The following is a 6055-nucleotide window of genomic DNA, read 5'->3' as shown; positions in this document are numbered from 1 at the left end:
AGAATTATTATGGTGTCTTATTACTGTGAGACAACATACAATTGTCTCAGGTCTCTGTAACAGCTGAGCCTAAACGGTAAAGGAAAAAAAAAATCCAAAAGCTCAACTGAGATCTTCTGCCCTGTGCTCCGCAAGATGCAGCTACTACTTCGGTCTGTTTTCCATGCTGGGGAAACCTGAGGCTGATCTCACTACAAAAATATTACCATGTTAGAGTACTTTCAAAAATAGGTTGGGTCAGAAATGAGGAAGAGAAAGGAGAAATGAAGAAACATATCTCCCAGAAATATGACATTAATGAACTGTCGAAATTCTTTAAAAGATGACTGAAAAGAGGAAACAGAAAAAAATATATATATACAACCTTCCCCTCACAGAAAAGAAAAAAGAAAAAAAAAAAAAAAAAACACACTAAAACCAGCAGAAATCCACCCCCGTGGTGCAGACAATTTCCCCAAAGCCCATGGCAATGAAAAACATTTTATATTGCCCCAAAACATGCCAGCAGAGAGATCTGGGTGGCTACTGCCCACCTCGCAGCACTGCGAAAGCAAGTGCCCAATGGGTATCATTCTCCATTATCTCTCAAACCTTTGCCACCAGTGTACAGATAGAAGCAGCGGAAAAATGAAAAGTGTGTATATTGTAAGCGTTGGTTAAACAACCCCACAGTAATTCTTATTTGCTGGAGGTTTTAGAGAGCAGATGTAGGATTGGCAGGGGCTGGGAGCTGGCTATATTGTTCTAGCACATTTAGAGCCAACACGGAAAGAACACGGAAAGCTGCATTTTGGGGAGGGGGGGAGAGTGTGCATGCAGCGTGTGTGTACGTGCGTGTGTGTGTGTTTGCCTTTTGCCATCGACTCATCTAAGGTTTCTTGGATTCACACTGACACATACACACACACACACAAAAAAAAACAACAACGCTGGGTTGGTTCTCTTCCAAAAGAAATATGACTTATATCAGCTGCTGCATGAGAGTCTCTCAATTGCCACTACTAAGCTGCCTATTTTGCAGTAGCAAGTGGCCATGTGCTGTAACACACTGATTGCCTGCTTTGGTGGTATCGGTTGCTAGAATAAGGGCAAACAAATGGGGAACCAAATATAAAAAGCAGCCAGCAGCACTGAAGAAGCATTACAGCTGCCAGGCAATAACTTAGATAGTTACAGCTGCCATCACCTAGTTCACGCAAGCTTTTTAATATCTTTTGGCAGCGCTTGGTGTCACAGCACAAAAGGAAAGTTGGCACTTCCTAGCATACTTTGTTTGACATAACTGTAGGCAGAACCCAGCTGATACCTTCATCAATGTGTATGTGTTTGCTCTTAAGGTACGTTTTAGCAGATCAAACATTGTTTTTCTCTTTCTGTTGCACACACCACTGCTAAATCATAGGTTGGGAACCACACCAGATAAATGGGAAAGAGCTCGGTAAGCTGGAGCACACGGCCAGTCCCAGCAGCACCTCAGATAAGGAACACACACAAAAAAAAAAAAAATCCTAAAAAAAAAAAAAAAAAAAAGAGAGAGAGAAAAATATAGTACGGCAGGAGGGGCTGGGGAGGGAGGTTTAAAAAAAATAAATATACTGCTTTGCCAAAATGTTCTCCTGCCTCGCCAGTAGCAGCAGCAGCCTCAGAGCCAGGCCAGATTCTCTCCTCCATTTACCGTACTTATAAAAAACCCACAAGCACAAACACATAGACCATCACATACACATAATTAAAGCATCGACATCCCTTACTGTGATTTACAATCCACACCACCAGAAGTACACAGGCGCTCCCAGGATTTCATCAATGTCTCATCTGGTGCTCTTGGCAAACCCAACCTCTTCCTTAGACGCAGCGCATGCTGCACCTCATTCTCTCAGAAATGGGGACGCAGAGCTCTTCCCCTTATGTGAACTAGGGAAGACAAGCACTAAATGTGTCAGCGCCGTGTGATTTGCTGCTGTGGGACCTCATTTTGCAGGAGATTAATAAAAGACTAGCCTGCAGCATTGACTCTTGAGACTGCCTTCTATCATCATGAGCCTTCTATGCAGCCCACAGATTTGGGCTGTAATATTGTGCAAGGAACTGGACAGCCCCTGCATAATGAGAGCATTTCGGAGCACTTACAAGCACATACACAGAGAGAGAAGACTCTGCCCCCAGGAGCTTCCACTGGCTTCAAACAAAGCAAGCCAGTAAACCTCTACTTGAGATCGTCCTGGGCTTCTAATAATGTATTGAGATAGTTTGTTTGTAATTCATCCCATAAACCAAATGTATCCGTCTCTAGGCCTCTGGCACTTTCACAGGCATTAAAAAGCTTCAATATTGAGATGAACAGCTTTACGGGGTTTCTCAGGTGTAACACCACCAAGGAAGGGCAGCAACTGAAGTGGCAGGAGGAAAAAAAGGAGACAGCAAACATCACGATCTTCATTTAAAAAACAGGAAACTGAGGCACGTGAAGGTGATGAGATTGCTCCAAGGCAGATCTGGGGCCAAGAAGTGAACGCAGATCTTCCTGGGTCCTCAGTGAGGAGAAGTGAACGCAGATCTTCAGTGCCTCAGCCCAGAGGCCAAATGGCACCACTGAGCCCCGGAGTGAAGCAGGGTCCCCTGCAGGGAGCAGAAATGGATTCCTGGCCTGGGTGCCTAGGGCAGTGTGGGAGCTCGAGCTGAACGTGGGCAGCAGAATCCAACCCCAGGAGCACCACAGGGACACTAGGGAGGCCTCTGCATGTCTTCCTCACACACGGTGCCTAGAATTGACATTCCTGAGGCAGGTCAGATATCGACAAATAAATGCAAAGGCATGTCAAGGTTCATATCAATCAGTCTGAATGATTTATTTGAAGCTGATCTAGGAGCAAACCGTTCTTCATGGCAGCACTCGGTACAAAGGGACTTAGTGAGGCCACAAATGGGTAAATTCCACATGTTGGGCCTAGGTAGAAAAGGTACTCCATGGGAAGGACAAGAAGATTTTGCTTTGGGACCCCAGGTGACACTTCTGCAGTGGCAGAAGAGGAAAGCTGATCCACAAAATGGCCACGTGTCTCCGCAGGATGGTTCAAGCTATGAATACATTTTGGAAGCTCCTAATATGCTGTATAAAGAAACAATCATTCATGTACACGCACGCAAAAGGACAGCCCCAGATTTACAGCCACCCACCAAGGTAGAACAGGTGGCTGTAATGCAGTAAAAATGTACTGCAAGGAACTTGTCATGAATTTTAAAAACAAAGACGCCTACAGACATAATAAAATTGATGTGACATTCAGTTAAAGCTAAAGCTTTCACCTATCTTAAAATGACAATGCAGGGGAATTCAAGGAAAGGGACTGTTCCCATCATCACTCATACGAGGGTGTTTCACTCGGTCTGGGTGAGCAATCTGATGGATCTCAACAGCCCAACACACAATGGCAGGCCTTACACCTGCCACACAGGTGGGAAACCAGGACCAAAGACACCCAACAAAGTCAACCCCAGACAATCACTGTCCAAAAAAATGCTTCAAGGTCCTGGCAAAGAAAGGCAAATCCTTTCCTTCCTCTGCCACAGGATACGACGCCGTCTTTTCCTTGAGTATTTTAAACATTTCAGGGAGCTGATTCCAGCAAGAATTCCATCCAAGAATTGCTTCCTCTTTCCCTCATTACATTTTTAGTGGCAGCATACAAACTCGGAAATACTATAAATTCAAGTCACTTTTCAATAGTACGGGAGCAATAAAACAAACTGACAGACTCCTCTGCTAGTCCCAAAAGCTAGAGACAGAGAAGAGGGAAAATCTAGAATTAAGCTTTGCAGGCAAGATAGATCCATCTCTATTAAAATGCAGATTACCAGGTTAGCTAGCCCGACAGCATTTTACCGTACCTTTTAACTGGAAATAAATAAATAAAGAAGCAAGCTCAGGTGCAGCGGGATACTGAACGGAAAGAAACAGCGATAAAGAATGAAACAAGGATAAATCGTCAATTATGATAAACTGGTTTCCTTGGTAACTATATTTATAACAGTAATGACGTTGCTATTCTTTTAGTGATGAACAGAAAGGTTCGCTACAAAGTTATATAATTCGGGCATACAACCAGCATCTGTTCCATTGGTAAAGCTGAATCCATGTCCTAATGGAAGATGGCAAACCTCAAAAGATTTGTAAATGCTTTTGAACTGCATCTAAATGTTTGTAAACTTCCTCCGAAGGCGAGGTGCACTCACAGTGCTGAATTTCTACCCCCACATCTGTGCTTGGCTGTGTGTAAGTACCTCACAATCTTTGTGCCTGGGATGATGCTCCAGCTCGGAGAGACAGTGGGCGTAGGCATAGCAAAGAGAAGGAGTAAAAAAAAGAAGAAAAAAAAAAAAGAGAGAGAAAACTTTGGGGGTGATATCTGAGTTGTTGAGCACGTAAACATGTGCCCTTTACCAAACATACACCCACAGTTGCCATAAGTGTACGTTGCATCCTGTCTGCTTCCAAAACTGATTTTGTCTGTAAGCAGCCCCTTCTTTTTGAAAATGTGCCTGAATTTCCACAATTGACATCCGAAATCAGGCTTACCGATACCCGTCTCTGCCATTTTAACTGCTTGGGGGAGTGCATTGAAACCCAGGTATAAATTGTGATCCATCCTACAAAGGATCTCCCCGTGGAGTCCCTTTAAAGAAGCAGCACTTAACTGAAGGGCAGGCACACCCCATCACCATGGGTCTCTGATCCTCAGAGCAGGCCATGGGCTGGAGCCACATCTGGCTTCCTCCCAGATTTTCCCCCAGTGAACGACAGGATTTGGGGATGAGAGGGGGATGAAGTACTCTGGGTTTCATCCAGACCTGCCATCAGGGTGCAGCTGGATGACACATGTAGGTCCCACAACAAGACACATTTGTTAGTGACAGGATTGGGCCCCATCACTGACAGTCCCTGCAGGTGCTCAGGAGGGTGACAGAGCTGCTTCAGCATTGCCTCTCCACACCCCTGTGCTCTGACATGCCCCGAGAGCTGGAGCTTTCCGCATATCCAGTTGATCCCAGTCTGCCCATTTCTGCAATACCCTTAATCAGGTTCTTGGGCAAGTGGCGTTGTTACTGCCCTCCATTCACAAGGAACAGGGAAATGGAAACAGCAAAGCAAACCTCTGGCAAAACAAAGTCCATGTTCAGTTTGCATTTGAAGCAAATAATCCTCCTGATGAACTACACCACGGGCCGGGGGCTGCCTGTGTGTCTGATTGTGTGAAATACCAGCTTTCCCTGCCTGCCTGGGAAGGCTTTTCAGTTAGATGCTCAGTACTGATTAATGGGAGTACTACAGCTAGAGCACTATAATGTTCACAGATTTTACCCTCTGCTGTGTCTTTAGGCCATTGCCCCAAAGGCTTTCATGTTCCTAAAGCTGTCATTTAAAACATTTGTGAATCAGGATGTGTGGACAATGGAAGAAGCTGGTAGAGCCAGGGAGTGCAGATGTGAAATAATTTAATCAACAGCAATTTTTCCATTTACTTCAATGGGCTTTGGATCACCCGCCTCATGAGTGGAACATGTATTGAGGAGGAAGCAACCCGAGCCAGATGAAGAGCCAAGATACCAAAGTAACAGAGTTCCACCAAACAAGAGGATCCACAGCAGCTGCAGCTTGAGATGCATGATCCAAACACGGACCTAGACTCAGCTAGCATATTGGGAAAAGGGCGTAAGAGAAAACTGAAAATAATCAAGGATTTAGATATTCAAAATACCCAGAGGACAGGGCCACATGAGTTACTACAAAGAAAAATTTTGTAGGAGGAAATGTTACATAAAGAAATAGTACTCAAAGAGCTTTGCAGAATATGTCCAAGGACAAAGTGAAGGCACGAAAAAAAAAAGGTGAAAATCTCAGAACACAGAATTTATGGCAAAAAGAAAAAAAAAAAAAAAACTGAAAGCTTTTTATTCCCTACATGGCATAAGTCTCAGGCTATGATGCTCACTGTAACAGTTATATCACACTGTGGTGCTGAGATCATTGTGTGCAAGATGACAATGCTTGCCCTAA

This window comes from Anas acuta, chromosome 3 (assembly GCF_963932015.1).
Source record: "Anas acuta chromosome 3, bAnaAcu1.1, whole genome shotgun sequence".
NCBI lineage: Eukaryota > Metazoa > Chordata > Aves > Anseriformes > Anatidae > Anas > Anas acuta.
The sequence above is the reverse complement of the archived record's forward strand: the minus strand, read 5'-3'. Positions refer to the sequence as shown.